Source organism: Panthera onca, chromosome A1, assembly GCF_046562875.1.
Source record: "Panthera onca isolate mPanOnc1 chromosome A1, mPanOnc1 haplotype 2, whole genome shotgun sequence".
NCBI lineage: Eukaryota > Metazoa > Chordata > Mammalia > Carnivora > Felidae > Panthera > Panthera onca.
The window spans coordinates 134,101,704-134,124,845 of record NC_138339.1 but is presented as its reverse complement, the minus strand read 5'-3'; the positions used below and the strand labels follow the sequence as shown (position 1 = coordinate 134,124,845).

The 23,142-nt window shown below is 40.4% G+C and overlaps 1 long non-coding RNA gene across 1 annotated transcript in view; it reads left to right on the top strand.

The window, feature by feature from the left end:
• The window catches only part of LOC132682459 (uncharacterized), a 37,390-nt gene extending 14,827 nt beyond the window's left edge, over positions 1-22,563 (top strand). The window contains exons 3-5 of the long non-coding RNA XR_009611671.3: positions 3,529-3,643; positions 19,206-19,283; positions 22,292-22,563. This is a non-coding gene — a long non-coding RNA (uncharacterized LOC132682459). The remainder of the gene's footprint in view (positions 1-3,528; positions 3,644-19,205; positions 19,284-22,291) is intronic.
• The last annotated feature ends 579 nt before the right edge of the window (positions 22,564-23,142 follow it).

Sequence of the window (23,142 nt, the reverse complement as noted above, 5' to 3'; positions counted from 1 at the left end):
CAGTTTATATATGTTCTGGTAAGTACAGTTCCTGTACTTATCCAGTTTGGAATGTATTCTTACCTCTCTAAAATTTTTACTTCTCTGAAATCATCTACTTTGCCTGAGATGTTATGTCAAAACATTTTTCCATCATGGGATTTTTTCAGATTATTTGGGTGAGTAAGGGCATTTTTCATCCTCCATTTTCTGCTCTTAAGTGAGTAGCAACTGGCAAAAACGGCCCAGGCTAAGGCCTTTTTGGTTTGAAAAGTGGGGATCGGGGTGGGAACCCTGTAACTGTTCTAAGAATCAAATATATTCACCCAAAGTAAAAGTGATAGAAGCAGTTTCCTCTCTTTATTTTCATTCATTCTTTTAGGAGCTTGGTAAACATATTAGTTTTTTATTGCTGCTGTGATCAATTACCACAAACCCAGTGACTAAAACAACACAGGGTTATTCTCTACTCTTCAGGAAGTCAGAACATTGTCATTGGGCCAGCCTCAAGGTTTTGATCAGGCTGTTTCCTGCTGGAAGCTTGAAGGGGAGAATCCCTTTCCTTGCCTTTTTCAGCTCCTTCTCTGCTGCCTGCTTTCCTTGCTCACGGCTCCTTCCTCCACCTTCACAGCAAGAGGCAGAACATCTTATTTTCTCTCTGACTCTTGCTTACAGCTTCTCTCTCTGACTTTGACTCCTCTGGTGCCTCTTTGGTGAGGACCCTTGTGATTTCTGGGCACAACGGGGTAGTAAGGATAACCTGCCCATATCAAGGTCCTTAACGTAATCACATCGGCTAAGTCTATTTTGCTACGTAAGGTTATATGTTCCCAGGTTCTGGAGGTTAGAACGCAGACACCTTTGAGGGGCCATTATGTATCCCATTCTGTACTCCACAATAAACAAATACTGTCTTTTCTTTTCTCTCTGGGCTTACTTTTGAACACGAGGGCAGCAGGATGCCTTAGAGTTATCAGGCACTCTTCTCATAACTGAGGAGAAGAAGTTTAAGCTGCAGCCACTGTTATAATTTTAATATTTACACCATCTTGTCTCACAGGGGGGTCTCTCTGCTGAAGGTTTATTTATAGAATCTGAGCTTAGGAGCTTCGCTCTTAAACCTATACCGCTGTTTGTAAAAGAGAATGAGGGCAGGAATATCTAGATGCTGTGAAATAAATTTTAGGAGTGCTTTACTTTTTTGGATTCCTTCCCAGCAAAAACATTTTCCATTTTCCCTTTCCCATTTATAGTCTGTGCCATTTTGAAAATGACCTGTCAGGACTTCTAGAGGCTGGCCAATGAGTTTCAAATATTCTTATTGATGGGCTAGATTAATTTTTACACCAAGATTTTTTCCAAAAGCATTAAATCAAGATGCAGGTACTTCAGTCATCTGTTCAGATTTCACTCAGGTACCACATTTGATGTTGATTTTGTATTCAGAAAAGGGGGGGGCATTCAATGAAAGGGTTCCTTGAAGCAAGATGGGGACAAAAGAATTCCCAAGATTCTGGCAAACAGCAATGAAGGTTAGAGTGGTCCACAAAGGGCAAAATAGGCTGAATGGTCACAGTCAGAGAACTATACCCCAGACTGGCACAGGAGATGACCCCATACACTCAAGGTTATTTCAGAAGCGCGGGGGTGGGGGGTGTCAAGAAACACCTTCAGCCATCACTGCCCCGCAGTCTCCCAAAGGTAAATCTATGGGTGTAACTTCTAGGTTTTTCATTCAGTTCCAGAGCAGCCCCTATGCTGGAGTTTCATTCTGCTGATATGGACTTCCATAGGGCATTGGAAGTACTCTCCTTCCCCAGCCGGATTCTCTGTGGAATCATAACACGGGGAGCTGCCGAAGGTTCTAGAGTAAGGGTAAAGACCAGAAGAGCTTCTATTAAGTGCCCATCTTTGATATCACTCATCAAGTTGCCAAAGATGTCTTTCTCCCCACTGAGTGTTATCACAGTTTTTGTCGTAAGGAAATAAGCCCTGGAAAGGCCTCTGTTAGGATTTTTAAATCTCAATAAATCTGTCTGCATTTCGATTTAATAAAAAAAAAAATTCAAATTAGTCATCAAAATGCCAACCAAGCCAGTTATCATAAATACTAATCTGAAAGTTTATTTAAGGTAAGTAAGATTTTTTTTTTTTAACCCTTCAGCTTATAAAGTGACTCAGGGATATGATTTTCAAGAAGTCAGGAATGTGTTTTCCTTGTAGTAAAGTACCCATTTTTCTTGAAAAACATCAATATTTTTAAATGTCTGTCTATAAATTAGTTCACACAGACAGTCTTATTTCATTTTTAGTTAATCTAAGAATTGGATTTTTAAAAAATATTTACTTATTTTTGAAAGAGAGAGAGAGACAGAGAGCATGAGCAGGGGAGGGGCAGAGAGAGAGGGAGACACAGAATCCGAAGCAGGCTCCAGACTCTGAGCTGTCAGCACAGAACCCTATGCAGGGCTTGACCTCATGAACCACGAGATCATGATCTGAGCTGAAGTTGGACACTTAACTGACTGAGCCACCCAGGGGCACCTAAGAATTAGATTTTACTTGTTATCATGGGTATTTGCTAATTGCTTATGAAAGTGCAAATATCAGGGGCTCCTGGGTGGCTTCATTGGTTGAGCCTCCGATTTTGGCTCAGGTCATGATCTCGCAGTCTGTGAGTTCGAGCCCCACTTTGGGCTCTGTGCTGACGGCTCAGAGCCTGGAACCTGCTTCGGATTCTGTGTCTCCCTCTCTCTCTGCCCCTCCCCTGCTCGCGCTCTGTCTCTGACTCTCAAAAATAAATAAATATTAAAAAAAATCTTTTTAAGTGCAAATATTAAATTCATGCCTTCCATAACAAAACAAAACACTTTTTTTGTTGTTGCAATCCACAGTAAGGGGTACATTTTACAGTGTATCCAAAGATATACATAGTATACATACACATTTACATAGTTTTGAAACAAAATTTAATGAAAACTAATTTTCCTTCTTGTAGCTGTACTGTGATATTTCTATTTTATTCTGTTTCTTTAAGAAACTACTTGTTATGACCCACTAAATGGATTTCATGACCAGCAGTATGAAAACCACTGTGTTATGAAATGATACAAAAACCTATTTCGAGTTAGAAACAACAAAACAAAACAAAACAAAACAAAACAAAACAAAAACACATGATCCTGAGCAAGTGAAATGAATTATTGGAAACATTGTATTATAAAAAGATTAAAAGTTAAATCCTTGAATCAAGAAGATTATGGTTGAAATGTTTTTGTTAAACTTATTTTTGTTTGATTTATAATGACTTCTGAAAGAATGATATTGAGTGACCCAGACTATCATAAAGATAATTATTTTTTTTAAAACTGCAGCGGTGGTTTTGCCCCGCCCACATTGTTGATATGGTTTCCTCTGGAATCTGTTGTACTGCTTATAAACACCTGTGGTTCCATTTTTAGCATGAGGATTCCATCCAGAATGTCCTACCGAGGTGAATGCATGTATCTAAGGGAATCAAATGTTACTATGTTTTTTCTTTGTGACCAGCAACCCCTGTCTCCCTCCCCAAAAGAAGTTACAAGGTCTGAGTATTTTTATTCTGGAAAAATACCAAGATTGTCAGCACTCTATTGGGTCAGAGGAGAAGACACGACTGGGAAAGGTAAGGTTTAGACCAATGAAAGATGGAGTTTACTTTTGCAGGAGACCTGAATGGGTGTCTAGAAAAGCGTGGAATGACCATCTTGAGAACCTGAAGCCCAGAAAAGATTAAGATGCTTTTTTATTCTAGAATTCAAATGGAAAATAAGACTAAACTGGGAAATAAGCATAACAAACCAGTTGACTTCTTATTTTTCCAAAGGTGAGTACTTCAGTGCCATCAATATCTATAATCATTTCAAGGTTTTTCTCAACCTCTTTGATGCCTCTGATTTGGAAGTGCCCCAGGCACATCCTCATTATCCTGCCTGCTGCCTGCCCCAGCTGCTTCTGGAAAGAAGTGAGGTTTGTAACTGTAGTTTGGTGGTTGGTGGCCCATGGGTATTTTGTAACCATGTATAAGGCATTTCTGCCGGAGAGACCAGATTTTTCTTACCTTACTCCTCGGGCACATTTTTACTGAATATAAATAACTTCAATTCATCTTCACTTTTATATTGCCTTAGTTGCTGCTTCTAAATGCATTTCACATCAACTGAAGAGTTTTCTAAATGGGTGACCTTCACATCCTTGTACGGGAGAAAATACAAAATGAGACCTGGGATTACCATTTTAAATGGAATTGCTATAGTAGAGAGAAAAATAGCTCCTCGGGGCCCTTGAAGCTGAGTTGATTAGTCACAAAGAGCTAGAGGCAGAACACATCTCCTCCTGCTATTTTAGCTGAATTTCTTGACTGGTTTTTAGGTTCTAGGCTTTAAAATGGAAATCCCCAAAGCAAAGAATGGTGTGTGAAGAATGAGAACATTTGTTCAGCGTCTGGGCCTTCAGATCTGCACTCATTCACGTGGCCCAACAATACCATCCATTCTTTCGCCAAATAGTCATTGAGCACTACCTATGTGCCCGGTTTTTATACACACACACACACACACACACACACCCACGCACACTCACGCACACACACACACCACCTATATCTTACACAGGTATATAAGTATCTTTCAGAAAGTGCTAGAGAAAACAACAGTATATCGAAAGAGGAAGAAGAATGTGGTAGGCAGGCAAGATCGCTCAATTAGGGTGACCTGTGACCAGAATCCTAAAGTAAATGAGAAGAAAGGTAAACGCGTGTAAACCCACATGTGGGAGCTGCTTGGCATGTTTAAGGAACAGCAGGACGGTCCAAGTATCTGGAGCTGAGTGAGTGAGTAGTATGTGATGAGGCCACAGAGATAAGGCCTTAACCTCCTTCTCTTCCTCCTCCCTCCCTTCATCCTTCCTTCCTTCCTGCTGTGTATTCATTTGCCCTACAGTTAGATTCATTTGTTTCCATTTGCTTCCAGTGTCAATTTTATTTTTCTGTTCATATTGATTCAATTCCATTTTCAACTAGGTAGGATATTGAGATGCTTTCGAAACCCAAAACCATGCAAACTGATATACTCCGAGAAATGTCGCCCCCTCCTGTCTCCCTTTACCATCCCTGCCTTACGGACCACCAGCTTCATTATTTTCTGGGTTTTTATTATTCCTGTGTGTTTTGTTTGTTTGATTTTTTTGGGGGGGGGGGGTAAGGATAAGAAAACAGGTGCATATTTTCTTATTTTCTCTTCTTTGTTATGAAAATTTTGGCATTTTAAATATGGTCTTTTGTACTTTGCTTTTTTTCCACTTGCTAATATCTCCTGGAAATCACAGTTGAATAGACTCCCACCGGGTGTAGCACAATAGTTTATCTGATTAATTTCCTACTTGAACATTTAGGAAGTTACCAGGGTTTTACAATTATAAGTAATGCTGAAAACGAGTAACTCTGTGCATATTTTGTATCGATGAATGTGTATCTTCAGGATACATCCCCAGAAGTGAGACCTGCTGGGTCAACAGCAAATCCATTTGTAATTTTGTTACTTGTCCTCCATTGGGGTGATATCATTTTATGTTCCCAGGAGCAATGTATGAGAGTGCCTGTTTCCCCAAGGCCTTACCAAGAGACTGTATCGTCAAGCTCTTGAATTTTTGCCAGTCTGTTGAATGAGAAATAGTATCTCAGTGTAGTTTTAATTTGTACTCCACTTATTGCTAAATGGAACATCTTTTCATATGGTTTTAACAGACATTTTTAGATCCACTTTGTGAATCATCTGTTCATATCTCTTGCTGATTTTTCTATAGAATATTTTCTGTCAATTAAAAAAACTTACCGTAGGGGGGCCTTGGTGGCTCAGTCAATAAGCGTCCAGCTCTTGATTTCTGCTCATGTTACGATCTCATGGTTCATGAGTTCGAGCCCCACGTCAGGCTCTATGGTGACAGCATGGAGCCTGCTTGGAATTCTGTCTCTCCCTCTCTCTCTGCCCCTATCCCTGCCTCTCTCTCTAAAAATAAATCAACATTTAAAACATTTATTGTATATTAGAGATGATAGCCTTTTTTTTTTCTGAGATCTATGTTGCAAACATTATCTAGCAGTTTGACACTTGTCTTTTGATTTTGTTCTTGGTGTTTTTGTTTGAAAGTAGATCAATTCCTGGACTTTCTAGTCAATTCCATTGATCTTTCTCTCAATTCATGAACCTGGATGTGTTTTGAAGGTAGAGATGATAGGGTTTGGTGATGAACTTTATGTGGGGCTTCAGAAAACGAGGAGTGAGGCATGACTCTTAAGATTTTGACTCTTAAGATTTTGAGCAGAATGTTAGAATTTCCACTATGGAGAATTCTGTTTTTGTGGAGAATACCAGGAGTTCTGCTTTGGCGATTTGAAATCTGAGATGCCCATTAGACTCACTGGTGGAGATGTGAGAGGGCAGATGGCAGCAGGTATAGAATTAGGGAAAAGGCAGGACATAGACACGAAGACTTAGCCACGTAGAGACAGAATTTAAAACCATAAAACTGTTAGGAGGTTTGATGAAAGCACTGTGTCCACGTTGGGGATACATATCCTGATATCTTGAGGGTTTAAGTCACTCCCCAAGGAAAGTGCACCTGTGGGCCATGAATCTCGGGCTTGGCCTCTGTATTAGTCACCCAGGGCTGCTGTAACAAAGTACCACTGACTGGGTGGCTTAAACAGCAGAAATTCATTTTCTTCTAATTCTAGAGGTTGGAAGTTCGAGATCAAGATGTCAGCGAGGGTGTTTTCTTCCGAAGCCTCTCTCTTTGGTTTGCAAGTGGCTGTCTTCTCCTATGTGTTCACACAGACTTTCCTGGATAGCATGTCCTTGTGCTAATATCTTCTTATAAGGACGTTGGTTGTATTGGATTAGGGCCCATGCTGATAGCCTCAGATTAACCTAATCACCTCTTTATTTTTGTTTTTAAAAATGTTTATTTATTAATTTTGAGAGAGAGATTGAGAGTGAGATTGAGAGTGCATGTGCACATGGGTGTGTGCAAGAGAGAGTGGGGAGGGGCAGAGAGAGAGGGAGAGAGAGAATCCCATGCTGGCTCTGTGCTGTCAGTGCAGAGCCCGATGTGTGGCTCAAAGTGACGAATCATGAGATCGTACCTGAACTGAAACCAAGAGTTGGACACTTAACTGACTGAGCCACCCAGGGACCTCGAACATAATTGCCTCTTTAAAGACCTCATTTCCAGATACAGCCACATTCTGAGCTATCAGGGGTTAGACTTTCAACGAATGAAATTTGGGGGTATAACACTCCTCTTTCCATGATATCAACTTGTTACGTGTTTGAGAGGAAATAGGGATTTATGGTCTAAAGGAACTTATTGTTTCATAAAAGACTTAAAATGATTACTTTGATGCTCAGGAGTTAACATTTCTCCTCTATTTGGAGAATATTTAGGTGGATGATATAAACACAATTGATAAGTAATATGATCCCACAGTCCTCAGATCTGCTCTCAGGGAGAAGGCCTTGTCCTCTCCAGGAAACACAAGATCTGGAAAAGCCTCTGACATAGAATTATCACAGAAGTAAATTTGGGTCTTGTCTGGGGGAAAGAAGGAGGAACATATTTTACAATTGGTGCTAATGTTTATCTCAGAGAAGTTGTTCTTTGACTACTAACTAATGTGGATTAATGGAAGTCAGAAACATCTTTTAGGTAAACAACAAACAAACAAACAAACAAACAACAAAAAAAATATCCTAAACTCCATCCATACACTTTCAGTTAGAAGTAACCCCAAGGAAACTTTGCCTTTCAGCTGTAGTCTTTAGTTATATATAGAAATCAGGAGCCTAGACTTCTAAATTGTTGTAATTGATTTGTTAAACATTTGTATTTTTGGAAGTACATTAAGAAGAGAAGAACCAATCTGTCTGGGCCTCATGGAATGTTTCCATAACGTCTCCAAGTCACCTTTACTTGTAAAGTTCCTAAAAGTACTTTTCTGCACTATTTTGTAATCTGTTTTTCAATATTTTTTGCTACTGGGTTATTATTCACTAAACTACAATGTCCTGGTGCTGGAAAACATCTTCATAAATTACAAACTGCAACTCATCGAGATTCTACAGGAGACAAATTGCTTCAAGTTTGCCTTCCAAGAATTTATAGTTATTTCCTAGTAACTTTGTCACTGACATCTGTGATAATGTTTTTGGAATTAGAATATGTTCTCTAACATTTTTGCTTCTCAGAATAAATGATCTGAATGGAGAAAAATCTGCTTCAAGACATTAGGCTGGAATAGAGGCTGAGACGACTTCGATTTTAGCTGATATTTAAATATTTTTTAAAAAAATACCATTTATTTATTATTTTTGAGAGAGAGAGATAACAAGAGGGGGAAGGGGCAGAGAGAGAGAGAGAGAGAGGCACAGAATCTGAAGCAGGCTCCAGCCTCTGAGCTGTCAGCACAGAGCCTGACGTGGGGCTCGAACTCACGGACCGCGAGATCATGACCTGAGCCGAAGTCGGCCCCTTAACCGACTGAGCCACCCAGGTGCCCCTTGAATAATTTTTTTTAAAGTCTAAGTTTGGAGGGCTAGTAAGACAGAATATTCCAATTGCCTTGGGTTGCTTAGGAAAGTGACACTGGGGCAGGGACGGTATTTGGATAATGGCAGCCTATCAGCTGATATCGTGGTGGGTAATGGACAGAAGAATGTATAGACACTGTAAAAGGAAATAAACACAAATCAGACCAAAATGTCAGTGTTGATCAGTCAATGAAGGTTAATTCATCCTTAAAAGTAAGAAAATACACCCTACTTAGAGCAAAATGTGGGAAAGAAATAACTTCTGATCACACGTACTGCCCATCTTCGTTGGATGGACCTTCATCTTTAAGAACCAACCTTTGGTTCTCTCTTCTGTGTGGTGCCTAGGCTTCGCTCACAAACGTTAGCTCCGCCTCGAGTTATTCAGGTAGTCACAAAGGTACATGGCCAGGACTGAATATTTCAAATGCGGACACAACACCGCATCCCTGTTTTGGCATTTCTTTTTTTGTCGGTAAACAAAAGTAGCCTCGGCTGCTGGAGACCTCTGGAAACGCTAGCGGATACCAATGACTTGAAGACTCTGCTAACGAAACCACCTCACTGGCCCTGTGCTCAGTGTGCCCTTTAGGAGCTGTGTTCCTCAAATGAAATGGTTTCGGAAGCGTCAGGCTTCCCAGACAGGATGTCCCTCTCTCCTGTGGGCCTGACTCTGCTTCCTGTCCTTTGTCACTGTATTTTGGGGGAAAGTCATTCAGGACTCTAGTGTCCAGATGTTTTTAGTTCATTTGATTCTGGCTGCTCCCTTTCTGGCAAATTCTGAAAACATCTCAAACCCAACCTCACCCACCCCAACAAAAACGTCAAACAGGTTAAATACAGGTCTCCCTGGCTCTATTGTGATCAGCCCTTCCTGCGTTGGTTGTTTTTGTTTGTTTGTTTTTAAGTTTATTCAGTTTTGAGAGACAGAGAGAGACAGAGCATGAGTGGGGGAGGGGCAGAGAGAGAGAGGGAGACACAGAATCCAAAGCAGGCTCCAGGCTCTGAGCTGGCAACAGAGAGCCTGATGCGGGGCTTGAACCCACGAACTGTGAGATCATGACCGGAGCTGAAGTCAGTCGCTTAACCCACTGAGCCACTGACTATCAGAATTCATTGCTTGCTTTAGAGAGTTGTGAAATGGCAAAGTGCGTGTGCTGAGCCCTTTAAATGCTGTCCTGTGGACTTGCTGTGCCCCTGGGCCACAGAGAGAGATAAGCTCTGGGACCTTGCCACTTGACCTAAACTGTAGTTTTGGGTCAAGTTTACTTTTATTCTACTCCTGACAGGATCCACTGGAGGGACAATAGAACCATAGCTTTGCTATCACCAGAACACAACAGAAAGGTCTGGAACTTCTTTATTTTTTAATTAATTAATTAATTAATTAATTAATTTTTTAGAGAGAGTGAGTGAGCAAGTGCATGAGTTGGGGAGAGGCAGAGAGAGAGAGAGGGAGAAAGAGAATCTCTTGCAGGCTCCTTGCTCAGCGTGGAGCCCAGTGTGGGGTTTGATCTCACGAACCTTGAGATCATGACCTAAGGTGAAATCAAGAGTCACAGGCTTAGCCACCTGAGCCACCCAAACTCAGGACTGGGCCTTCTTGAAATCATACAGATATGTGTAAGAAAAAAGTGAAAACCCCTTGATCTCTGAGACCACCTCCCCCCATCCTCAATCAATGTGTAATCAAGAATATGCCTTTATAACGTTTTTTTCTCTAAATTCATATAGGTAGAAAGTTAATGAATAGGGTGAGTTCCCATTGTGGAAATAAATGAAGACCCTCCCCCGCCCCAAATGAGAACAAGCAGAGACTATGTATTCAGAATTTGCTACAGCAAGGGAGCCAGCCACCATCACTTGCGTTCAGCGGAGACCCAAAGGCAGGCAAAGAAGAGGGAAATCCTTGCAGGGGAAGAGGGAAGGCATAGGATAAGTCCTGATTGGAGGTTGTTGGCATGGGGAAGCTGCAGGTGGGCTAATCAGAAGTAGGGCATCTTAGATGATTGCTTGGGGGTACCTATTTGGCTTTTTCCTATTGGTCCAAGGGTGTGAGCAGGGTTAAAACTAGGGAAGCTTAAGGGCACCTAGGTGGCTCAGTCGGTTAAGCATCCGAGTTGGGCTCACGTCATGATCTCTCGGTTCATGGGTTTGAGCCCCACTTTGGGCTCTGTGCTGACAGCTCAGAGCCTGGGACCTGCTTCAGATTCTGTGTCTCCCTCTCTCTCTGCCCCTCTCCTGCTCTGTCTCTGTCTCTCAAAAATGAATAAACATTAAAAAAAATTTTAAACATGAGAGAGCTGTCAGTTAATAAATAATCAAGTTTTGGCTGTTTTGCACCAAGTGCTACCAGGGTAAGCGACTTCCTGGGCTGTTTGCTACAGAGTTCTATTTTTATTTAGGGTCTAACCTTTCTGTCTGTATATGCAGTCTCTCACCACAAGTAATTATTTATTCATAGGTACTCTAAATATCCTGAATATGTTCCCATTGTCTGTTGTATACTGGAAATCATAGTTTCTCCCAGACTGTTGTTTTTCATACTTATAAAAGTATTGTTTTACATTTTTATATAAGCAAATCTTTTTCTTCATGACTTTGAAAATATGTAGCTTTCTAAAGAAGGCCACCCTCTTTATAATATTACAACAAATGTCTCCTAAATTTCCTTTTAATGTTATTGTGGTTTAAAAAATAGCTTTGTGATCCAGACAAACTTAATTTTTGCACACAGTGTCAGAAGGAACTACAGCTTTCTTTCCTTTTCCAAATGGGTAGCCATTTGGAGTTACGCATTCTTCCCCCAGCGGCTCAAAAACCCATGTGCTTGCTTCTGGGCTTTGCTCTTTCGGTCTATTTTTCTGCTTTCCGACTAAAACATCACAGTTTATTTTGAGGAAAATATCCTCTTCAGTTTTAGCTTCTTTCTTTAACTTGCATCATTGAGAAAAGTTTTTATTTTTTTTTTAAATCGAGAGAGAGAGAGAGAGAGAGAGAGAGAGTAAGGGAGAGGGGCAGAGAGAGAGAGAGAGAGAGAGGGAGAGAATCTTGAGGAGGCCCCAACCCTGGGATCATGACCTGAGCCAAAATCAAGAGTCAGAAGCTCAAATGACTGAGACATCCAGGTGCCCCAAGAGAAGTATTTTTTTAATTTCAATTTTCATAGGCTTTCCCTCTAGGTATTTTATAAAATTACTGCTTCATAGCACAAGAATGTGGTCTAATTTCTGCTTTTTGATTACTGAAGATTATTCTGGTCTAACTATGTCAATTTTTGTGAAGTTCTAATAAGTTTCTGAAAGTAATGTATATTCTCGATTTCTTGGCTTAAACATCCAGTCTTGTTATGATAAACCTCAAATCCTCTATGACCTTACCGTCTTAAACAGTTTCTAAGACATTTATATTCAATTCTCTCAGTACAATTATGGATTTGCCGATTCCCCCCTGAATATCTAACACCCTCAACTTATATTAAAGCAACGTGATTAGTTGTGTAAATGTTCGTGAGTATTATAGTGTCTTGGTGGATGTCAGATCTCCTATCTCGGATGCCTCTTTCCCAGTGTTGGAACGCACATCCGTAATTGGGAGGTGAATGGAAATCAAAGCAGAAAGCGACTAAATGTGGATTATTTTTACCTGGACACAACTGGGGCTCATAGTCTCCTCAAAAGAAAACATGACAAAGTCCTTTACCTGAGAAGAAGCAGATTCCTCCTGGGACTGTCCGGAATCACCACAGCCACAATGTGACCATGAGCCCTTCCTGCCCTGGTGTTTCTGTTCCCACATAGTCCACTGCCCATTTAATTACTTACTTTTAGACTTTAAGACCATTAATTAGAAAACCTTTGGGTTTGCTGGGGTTTTTTTTGTCTTGGCAATGTTCCTTTCATGCTCTTACCATTAAGTATTGATTCTGTAGGTCAGGCTCTCCCATCCTGAGTACCTTTTACTCTGTGCTTGTTATACTATCTTTAGATAAAAATGTTGCGATGGGAAAGAAGTGGCTGTTTAACGGCTACTAGGTTACTTTTTTGAGTTGAGATGTCAAGCATTCAGCGAAAGGGTGCCTGTTCTCCCCCAGCCTAGAAGTCTGTTTTGTAGCTCTCGAGACTTGGAAATCACTGAATTCCAAAAAGCTGCGATTTCTTGTACAAGCAAGGGTGGAGAGTACCCAGAACGATACCAGGGATTGTGAGTGCCATGGCCACTGTGACCTTAATGGATAGTTTAGTTTTTGTGGATTTTTTTTTTTTTTCTTTTCAATCGGGGCAATTAAAAGTATAACTAATGCAATCACATTTGTATAATGTTAGTAGGATTAATGTTAGTAGGATTCACGTGTAAATTAATACATTCTAACAACCCATTTGTATGTCAGGCTACACACCCCAGTTTTTTTTTTTTTTTTTTTTAATTTTTATTTTTGGGACAGAGAGAGACAGAGCATGAACGGGGGAGGGGCAGAGAGAGAGGGAGACACAGAATCGGAAACAGGCTCCAGGCTCCGAGCCATCAGCCCAGAGCCCGACGCGGGGCTCGAACTCACGGACCGCGAGATCGTGACCTGGCTGAAGTCGGACGCTTAACCGACTGCGCCACCCAGGCGCCCCTACACACCCCAGTTTTTTATAAAAATGGACATTAGCTGGAAACTACTAGTAACAGTGGAGAACACAAAAGAACCCAAAGAATATTCCTTGAAGTATTGACAAACATTTTAGGGAGAAAACACCCTCTCTTAAAGACCATTAGAAAATGGTAGAATACATGGAGAACTGCTAATTGTAACAGCATTGTCTGTAAACTTTCCAGAAGTTCAGAGAAACTTTTTTCTTATATAGATATACCTTGGTTATTCCAGACATAGCTTTTACAGACAAGACATCTCTTCCTAGTCCTATAATTTTGAGCAGGCCAGGTAACTTAAGGAAGTTGGGAGCATATAACATTTCTCCTCTGTCTTGGGGTCTCGATCTCTCCCCATTATGCAAAAGAAAAAGGCAAACCTACGTCTATCGAGTGCCAGTCATTTGCTGAGTACTTTTATATGCCCTATTCCACTTTATCTTTACCACAAACCTGCAGTGTTAGGATCCACTTACAGATGATAAAACTGCAGTTCGGATTAAGTTTCATACTTGAATTACTGAGCTTCGAATCAGCAGGGCCAGGCTTTTATACCAGTCAGAACTTCTGGTCTTTCAAAATCATTATCATGTCACGGGAAGCTCTTGGTTATATAGGGGAGTCAGACAGTAGTTGAGAGTAACCTGGGGACCCACTACTTGTGATTAGCATCTGAAGTGGGGGCTGTCTGGTAACGTGGAGCTCTTAACCTGTGGGGACTGTGCTAACTCTAGCCAATTCGTGTCACATAACTCACACAGCTGACGTCAGAAGAGTTTAGTAGAGGAGAAGAAACACAGGAATGCTTTTCCTATTCCGCAACAATAAATTACCAATACCTTTGTAACAGAGACAGCGATTCAAATGCTTAGTCCGGTTTGAAGTATGAAGAATACATCATGATTCATAGGACTGGATGACTTCTTTATTTATTATCATCTACCATGTTTTCTTAATAAAATAACACGGAGCAGGGGAGCCTGGGTGGCTCAGTCAGTTAAGCCTCCAGCTTCGGCTCAGGTCATGATCTCGCTGTTAACCTAGCTTGAGCCCTGTGTCGGGCTCTGGGCTGGCACCTCAGAGCCTGGAGCCTGCTTCGGATTCTGTGTCTGCCTCTCTCTGTGCCCCTCTCCCACTCATGCTCTGTCTCTGTCTCTGTCAAAAATAAATACACATTAAAAAAAATTAAAGGGGCACCTGGGTGGCTCAGTCGGTTGAGCAATCAACTTTGGCTCAGGTCATGATCTCACGGTCCGTGAGTTCGAGCCCCACGTCGGGCTCTGTGCTGACAGCTCAGAGCCTGGAGCCTGCTTCGGATTCTGTGTCTCCCTCTCTCTGCCCCTCCCCTGCTCGCAGTCGGTCTCTCTCTCTCTCAAAAAATGAATAAACATTTAAAAAAAATAAAAGTAAATAAAATGACGTAGAGAAAAACAGAAAATGATCACCCTGAGTTTCTAATGGATTGTTTACAGGCTATCCTATTCAATATTAGAGACTCTAAGGCATCATGGTTAACAACGTGGACAATGGAACTATGAAGACTAGATTTTACATGTTTCCAGCTATGTGACCATGAGCACATTATCAATCGAAGACCCAGTTTTCCCACTTGTAAAGTAGGCAGAGTAATCACAAGTGCCTCACAGAGATCTGAAGGGATGAAATATGATAATGTGTGTTCTTTATACATTGAATGACTGGTAGTGAGTGCTCGATAAATGTCAGCTATTACAGAGACGCTTTCCATATGAAAAGTGTGTTCTGATTACATTTAAAATGGAAATTTGGCAGATAAAGGACAGAAGCTCAAACCCAAATCTTGCCAGCATGTTATTTTTTGTTAATGATATTAGCAGGATCAGAATGACTTTCCGTTCATCTGGACAAGTGCACAACCCCTGACCCTGTGAACTTGGGTGTTGTGGAAAGCTAATCATCCCCAGCAATGTCAGTGTCAGGGCAAAGCACCAGCTGGAGGAAATTTAATCAGAGATACATCTTCCATGTTTTTATGTTACATTTTATATACATTTAACCTAACTAGAATATTCATAGAATAGGAATAGAGAATTCATAGAATATTCATGAATATGGCTTCTTATACCTCTCATGTCTTATTTCCTGGGTTTATACATTCTTCCATCACACACACACACACACACACACACTCTATTCAGATAATCATTTATCGGCTGATTTATTGATAATTGTAGAACTCTGTTGGCTAGAAGAGGTCACTGATCATGAGTTGACTCCGTTACCAGGGAAGAGAAACTGTTGTAGAAAAGGGGTTGGAGAAGCAGAAGAAAGGGGAAGAAAAGACACTAATAGAAAATGCCAAATAGAAGAGAAAAACCCATAAATAAAAATATGGAGACCAAGGGGAAGCCATAAGGAAAAGGAGTATTTGTTTGGTGTGAAAAAATAGTGCATGGATGACTGAAGGAGAAGAAATATTTGAGAATTTCTTATGACTGTCACCTGCGCTTACATTTCATACTGTTTCCCTTAGCTAATTTCCCTAAGGAAAAGAAGGCTATTGTCCATCTACAGCACTAAGAGAAAGTGCAAGCTTAGACCGTAGTCACATTCAACATTTGCCATAGCTTTATGTGCTTACTCTTCACAAACACTGGCTTAGTTGCAGTTTGCTGGCTCTACACTAGAACTTGAAAGAGGGTTACACGCTGAGAAATAAGATGATTATCAGGGTTCCCAGGCAAATAGGGCAGCGCACTGGGTAGAAGTGCCAGTTTTCCCATCTGTATGTAGAAATCATCATATGCGTCCTTTCTTCATACCCGAACAATAAATGAGTCAATGACTAGATGTGGCCAATGAGGTGGAAACACACTCCTTACGTTTAACACTGTAAAGCAGCAAATTGCAAATGGATTGCAAGATGGCGAGGTCTGGGAGGGGGCAGTGATGAGAGTTTAGATCACCAGTCTCCAAAGGAAGGATACGCCATCCAGCCTGCAAACAAGATTCAGGCGAATGTATATGCATATCGGATGCAGAGTGATTGGTTGCCGGGCTAGGCTTCCATCACACAGAGAGGACAAAGGAAGATTCTCGTTTGGGGAGTCTGAGCAGCCTGAGAGAATTATGACCTGAGGTGAAATCAAGAATCTAACACGCAACCAACTGAGCCACCCAGGCATCCCAAAAGATTCTTTTTTGGAGATTAAAAATTGAAAAACTCCATGAGAAGTTGAAAATAAAGTTAGAGAAATAGTCAGAAAGTAGAGCAAAAATGACAAAAAATAGGTGAGAAGCGATGAGAAACTTAGAAAATAGTCCAGAAAATCTAATACATATAAAAGAAGTTTAAAGGGAACAAGAATGTGCCATTTGAAATAACATGGATGGAACTAGAGTGTTACTACGCTAAGCAAAATAAATTGGCCAGAGAAAGACAAATACCGTATGATTTCACTCATATGTGGCATTTAAGAAGCAAAACAGATGAACATAGGGAAAGGGAAGGAAAAATAAAATAAGATAAAAACAGAGAAGGAAGCAGACCATAAAAGACTCTTAAAGATAGAGAACAAACAGAGGGTTGATGGAGGGGAGGTGGGTGGCAGATGGCATAAATGGGTGATAGGCATTAAGGAGGGCACTTGGGAGGGTGTTGGATGTGTACGTGATGAGATGTTCAGTTCTACTCCTGAAACCAAATACTATGTTATATGTTAACTAACTTGAATTAAAAGAAAAACTTGGAAGAAAATAAATAACTTGTATTTTTAAAAAAATGAACAAAAACAGAAAATATAGAAGATAGGAAATCATAATAATTGAAGGCATTTCTTCAGGACTAAAGGTCACAAATGTCCAGATTAAGAGGGGTCCTAGAAGGCCCAAACAATGAACGAAAGTAGGTCTATGTAAGGCACGTCACTGTGAAATTTCAGAACTGGGCACAGGAAAGATTCTCAAGACGTCCATATGGAAAAACAAATCATATACAAAATGTTAAATACCTTATCAACTCTGTAAGCTAGAAAAGTGGAGAATTCTTTCAAAACTCAACAAGAATATTATTTCCTAGGTAGAATTTAATACAGAGCCAAAATATCAATCAAATAAGAGCAAAGAGTACAGATGTTATCAAACGTGACTGACATCATTTTCCAGAAAGTGCGACACACCCAAACTGAGGGAGCAGGAAAAAAACATGGAACACAGGAAATAAGAAATCCAACACAGAAGAGAAGGAAAAGGAACCTTTGGGACAAGAGTGAGGAGGGATTTCAAGAAGGCTGCTCTGTACCCAGGATGCAGGGTCAATGTGCCACAGGTTTAGATGGAAAATCTGTAGCCAGGGACAGTGCAGAATGCTTTTCTCTGTTGTGGACCTTCCCCCAAACCAGAGGGAAGAGATAGGTACCAGGAAAGTCCCTGAAACCACTGATAAGATCCAGGATGATATATGATTGAGAATGAAGGGTGGCATAATAAAAAATTATGGTCTACGGTAGCCTGGGTGGCTCAGTCGGTTAAGCGTCTGACTTGGCTCAGGTCATGATCTCATGGTTCGTGGGTTTGAGCCCCGCGTTCGGCTCTGTGCTGAAAGCTCAGAGACCGGATCCTGCTTCGGATTCTGTGTCTCCCTCTCTCTCTGCCTCTCCCCTACTACTGCTGTCTCTATGTCCTTCAAAAATAAATAAATGTTAAAAAAATTTAAAACATTTAAAAATTATGGTTTACACGAAAGATTGATGTCATTTTTTTTTTAATTGAAATCTTGGTAAGAGCTTGTGGTTCCCATATACAAGAATGAAGAAGAAAACACAATCCTACCTGAGTAAGAGTATATCACCATTATATCCAATCCTTCAGACGCTACACTATTTTTCCATTAATGAGGGATAGGTACCTCTGGGAATGTGATGGTTGCCACTTTTATTTTGAGAGATCATAATCATTATGCATAATGGAAGCAAGGACTGTATCAGAGTCAATCCTGGCAGGAAATCTGGAAGGCTGGGAATGTCTTCCCCGGATGGAGCAGTCAGGGGGAGAAGAGAGTCCTTATAAAATAGGACAAGGTCTGTAGCTCAATTTTGCTTTAAGGAATCCCATGCTCTTTACATGGGTAGCTATGTTGAAGAACATAGAAAAATTGTTTTTTCTCTGGCAACTGAGGTGTTCTGTGTGACTGATTTTCAGTTCAATTCTGGGAGATTTCTGATTGTCATTCCTCACATAGGCCACTCCAAAATACATGCCTTTGGGGGCGCCTGGGTGGCTCAGTCGGTTGGGCGTCCGGCTTCGGCTCAGGTCATGATCTCGCGGTCCGTGAGTTCGAGACCCGCGTCGGGCTCTGTGCTGACAGCTCGGAGCCTGGAGCCTGTTTCAGATTCTGTGTCTCCCTCTCTCTCTGACCCTCCCCCGTTCATGCTCTGTCTCTCTCTGTCTCAAAAATAAATAAACGTTAAAAAAAAAAAAATTTCAAAATACATGCCTTTGTATTTATTAATCTTTATTAATCTTAATTAATCTTTATTAATAAAGATTAATCTTTATTAATCTTAAGATCTAGAATTCTAGGGGCACCTAGGTGGCTCAGTTGGTTACATGTCTGACTTTGGCTCAGGTCATGATCTCACAGTTCGTGGGTTCGAGCGTAGTATCGGGCTCTATGTTGACAGCTCAGATTCTGTGTCTCCCTCTCTCTCTGCCCCTCCCCCCACTCGTGCTCTATCTGTCTGTCTGTCTCTCTCTCTCTAAAATAACATTAAAAAAATTAAAAAAAGACTAGAATTCTAGTGATTTTGTCAAAGAAATATACACTTATTAGATTGTTTTAGCCTGCTTTGTTTTGTATAAATTAATGGCACTCAGTTCAACTATGGCCAGTTGTTTAGAATATGTAAGTGTTTGGGATGACATTAGCATTAGTGAATGTCTTTGAGAATTTCACTGGTGAGGTACTGTTTTTTCTTTGTGCCTCAGGACACCAGGAGGACGTGTCATGGCCCCATCAGCCACGAGTACTACCTGGAAGTGGAACATGTCTCCACACCTATGACAGTGGGTATTCTCTCTTCTTAATTGTTTTGATCCATGCTTCCCCTCAGACAATTTGAACCATGCTGTCAAAATCCATCTATTCAATTCATTAAAGTCTTCTCTCTTTAATTTTTGTGTCAAGACTTGACAGATAAAATAATGATAACTAATGGTTATTACTGAAATGAAAATGACTTTGCTTTTGTTTACAAAAGTTACTAATGAAGTTCAAAGGCAATTTTTGTTTTGTGAAAGGAAAAATTGTTTTAAGTTTATTTTCACGTGATTAGGAGAGATCAGAAATAGTTCAGTTGCAGCCTATCTGAATTAATTGCTTATGTAGAGAACTTGCAAAGGAATTTCTGCATTTATGTTTTATGGCCCTAATCCTAACGTCAGATTTTTTTAAAAAATTGTATTTCATAGCTGATATCTTCTGTGGTTTATCCTCCAGAAAATCATATTTGTCATGGGCGATTTTGCAGAGTCTCTTTGGTTTGCCTAGAAAACATACCATCTAATCCTTTTATTTAGTTGAAAATAAACAATGAGGACCAGCCCATTGTGAAACTGTCAGACTGTAACTGTTACAAAGCATATGAATTAAAATATATATTGGAAGTTGCTTTTAAAGACATAAGAGCTTTTAATGCCATCTGCTTTGCATTAACCCAGCAAAACTCCTATCTGACGTACAACTCACTATTTTGAGTACCATTTGGTATTCCCAAAGTTTCTGAATATCGGCTTTGAATCTTATGATGTGAATGAAGTTAAAAATCACACAGCTGGTTATGTAACTTACAGTCATAAACTTCAGGTGTGAAAAATAAAGGCAACTTTATTTTTTAATTCTGAACTCAGAATAGAATGCTTCCGTTTCTTACTCAGCCAAATAGCAGGAACTTTTTTTATCCGGTTACTTTCAAGCAATCTGTGTTACTTGTAGATTTGATCTCAAGTGTCTCTGGTAAATAGATCTAGGGTTTCCACTTCCTCTTTATTCTCCCTCTTCTTCCGAGGTTGAACGATGTTCAGGGGTGGGATTGAGAGAGGCACGTGGTTTTACTCCCCATGTGCAAAGGGTACTTGAGCGTATCACACAGTTGGGTGTGTATCTGTATGTCTGTGTGTAAATACTCGGGGAACAAAGGACCCCTGCTTAATGCATGCCTCTGTGGATGGCACTACCACTTTGGATTGGGCTGGAAAGGATGATTGTATGAGGCATATTTTGGAATACAGATTGTGAGTCTAATTTAAAAATCCTAGAGTATGAAAGGAGATTTCAAATTCCTGGTTGTCCTTTTGTCGAGAAGTTCTAGGTTTGTCACGGAAGGAAAAACACTGCTGAGAGAGGCTGACCGGCTCCATTAATGTTAATGTAAGATGCTTTGAATAATCAGGCCATACCTATATATGTATATATAGATATAGATGCATGCATATATGAATATAAATTTACATATTAATGAATAACTATTTATATGTTAATATGCACAATATACATATGCACACAATGAATTTACATATTATGTACATATGTGAATATATGACTTTACACACTAACATACACACTATATTTCTCTTATTTGAATTTAAAGCATTTTGACTCATATCTCTATATATGTTTGAAATTTTGTAAGATTATACAGGGGTGTATACATCATACACTCACACAAAGCAATTAATGTTCTCCATTCCAACCTTTTCCCCATTATTCAAGATACTTAGGTGAAATATGTTCTTGAAATACCATGAGCCTAGAAGAAAACTTTGGTGAGACTCCTGTGCATAATCTTGTCGCTTCCCCATGGCAGGGCTGTGAAATCCATAAAGGAGGTGTGAGAGTCTTCCCACTTCTCATTCACACTTGTACGACTGCACCCACTCACCCCAGAAGTGTTTCTAACGGGAGCTGTGCACCTCCCCCCTCCCCGGCCCCTCTGCTGTCCCTTCAGCACTGCCTCTCCTCAGGCCTTCAGGGTCCTCTGAGAATCTAGGGCCTGGCTCAAGCATGAGAGTGCCTTGTACCTTCCTGTCTTGTGTGTGCAAAGTGGACACAAAGAGATGAAAGAGAATAAGACTCCAAATAACACAACCACGTGCAAATGTACCGCCAATTGGTTGCCGTGGAAACTTTCCTGAGAGCCGTGAGCCTTGGATTCTAAACTAAGCCCAGGATGTCTGGTGTCAGAAGGTGACACGCTTTTGTCCCACACCCCAACACCTCAGGCTTTGAAGTTTTCTTCACCTGATTTTACACAAGGGAGGAGAAAGGGAACACTGTCTACACTGTCCTGCTCTCATGCAACTTTTTAAAGAGCAAAATCATGGCGAGAGCTAGGCTCGCACAACCTTGAGGTGACAGGGAATTTCTGGCCATCCTATTGGAAACTAGACTCTTCAGAAATAACGTAATCTTTTTCAGAATGTCATTTTTGCCTTCTTGGCATGAATGTATAAATCATTAGGACTCTGTGGAAAGGGGCTTTTTTTTTTTTATTTCCCAACCATCAGAACTCTAAAAGTTTATTTGTTATTGCTGAAAATGTGTGGATTTTGGAGGTTACCGGCATACTCAATCACTCCACTTTATTAGCCCATTCAGGGTGATTGCAGAAACTAGTTGGCAGGGCTCTGGAAGAAATACTGATATAATATCTCTGAAGGAGGCTGGGTCCCTTTACTCCGGAAGAAGGAGGCTGGGTCCCTTTACTCCAGAAGAAGGAGGCTGGGTCCCTTTACTCCGGAAGAAGGAGGCTGGGTCCCTTTACTCCAGAAGACGGAGGCTGGGTCCCTTTACTCCAGAAGAAGGAGGCTGGGTCCCTTTACTCCAGAAGTGAGCAAAACAGGATATCCCTATCCTATTGTTACTCATGTCTTGGAGGAGGCTGGGTGCCATGGTTAGTTGTCATTTCTGGTGTCTGTCCCCATCACGAGGACCACTACTCCCCACAGTGTAGAAAGGGATCTAGCAATGAATGCAGCCATGTTAAAGTTTGCCTTCTTTTCTTTTAAATATCCAGGAGCCTGCTTGTTGATCCCCACATGCATCCAACCAATAGCAACCAAGCATGAATGGATACAAGTATCTGAAGACTTAGACACAAAGCAATGTTTCACGATAGATTTCAACATTGCATGGCCATGCAGGAGGTTCAAAATTTCTTCTCTGCTCTGCAAATCATTTTGCCTCCTTACCTGGAGGAGAGAGCGAAAATGAGAGAGAGAGAGAGACGCCTATGTTCCCTACCTTCAGCTACAAAGTAATTACTAAAATAAATGACTTCTAAATGAATCTGTGAGAATAAATGAGACATTTTAAGCAATAAATAGTGAATTCTGGCAGGAAGAGTTTCTCTCATCAGAAAAGTCAGTGAATATAATTAAAAAATGTGAGGAACCAACCCCTTTAGATATGCTGGATATATATTTATGAAGTGTATTTATGGCCACAATGTCACCTTTTCTAAACACATTTCAAAATTCTTCCTGAAAGCTTGCCTAAATAAATATATATTTATGCATGGCAAAAAAAAAAAAAAAAAAAAAAAAAAAAAAAAAAGAGAATTCTTGTTATTACTTGTGTCTAGGAAAAAATAAACACATTTATAACTTAAAATCCATTTAAATATCTATTCTTGGGGCGCCTGGATGGCTCAGTTGGTTAGGTCTGACTCTTGACTTTGGCTCAGGCCATGATCTCACCATTCATGAGATCTCTCAAAATAAGTAGATAAACATTTAAAAAATATATTTATTTTCACTGCTGATCATTTGTTTATTTAAAAATATTCTGCCTTCATTAAAATTTTTGAATACTCATAGGAATTTAATAGCAGTGACAAATTCAGTTAATTATCTCAAATATTTATAC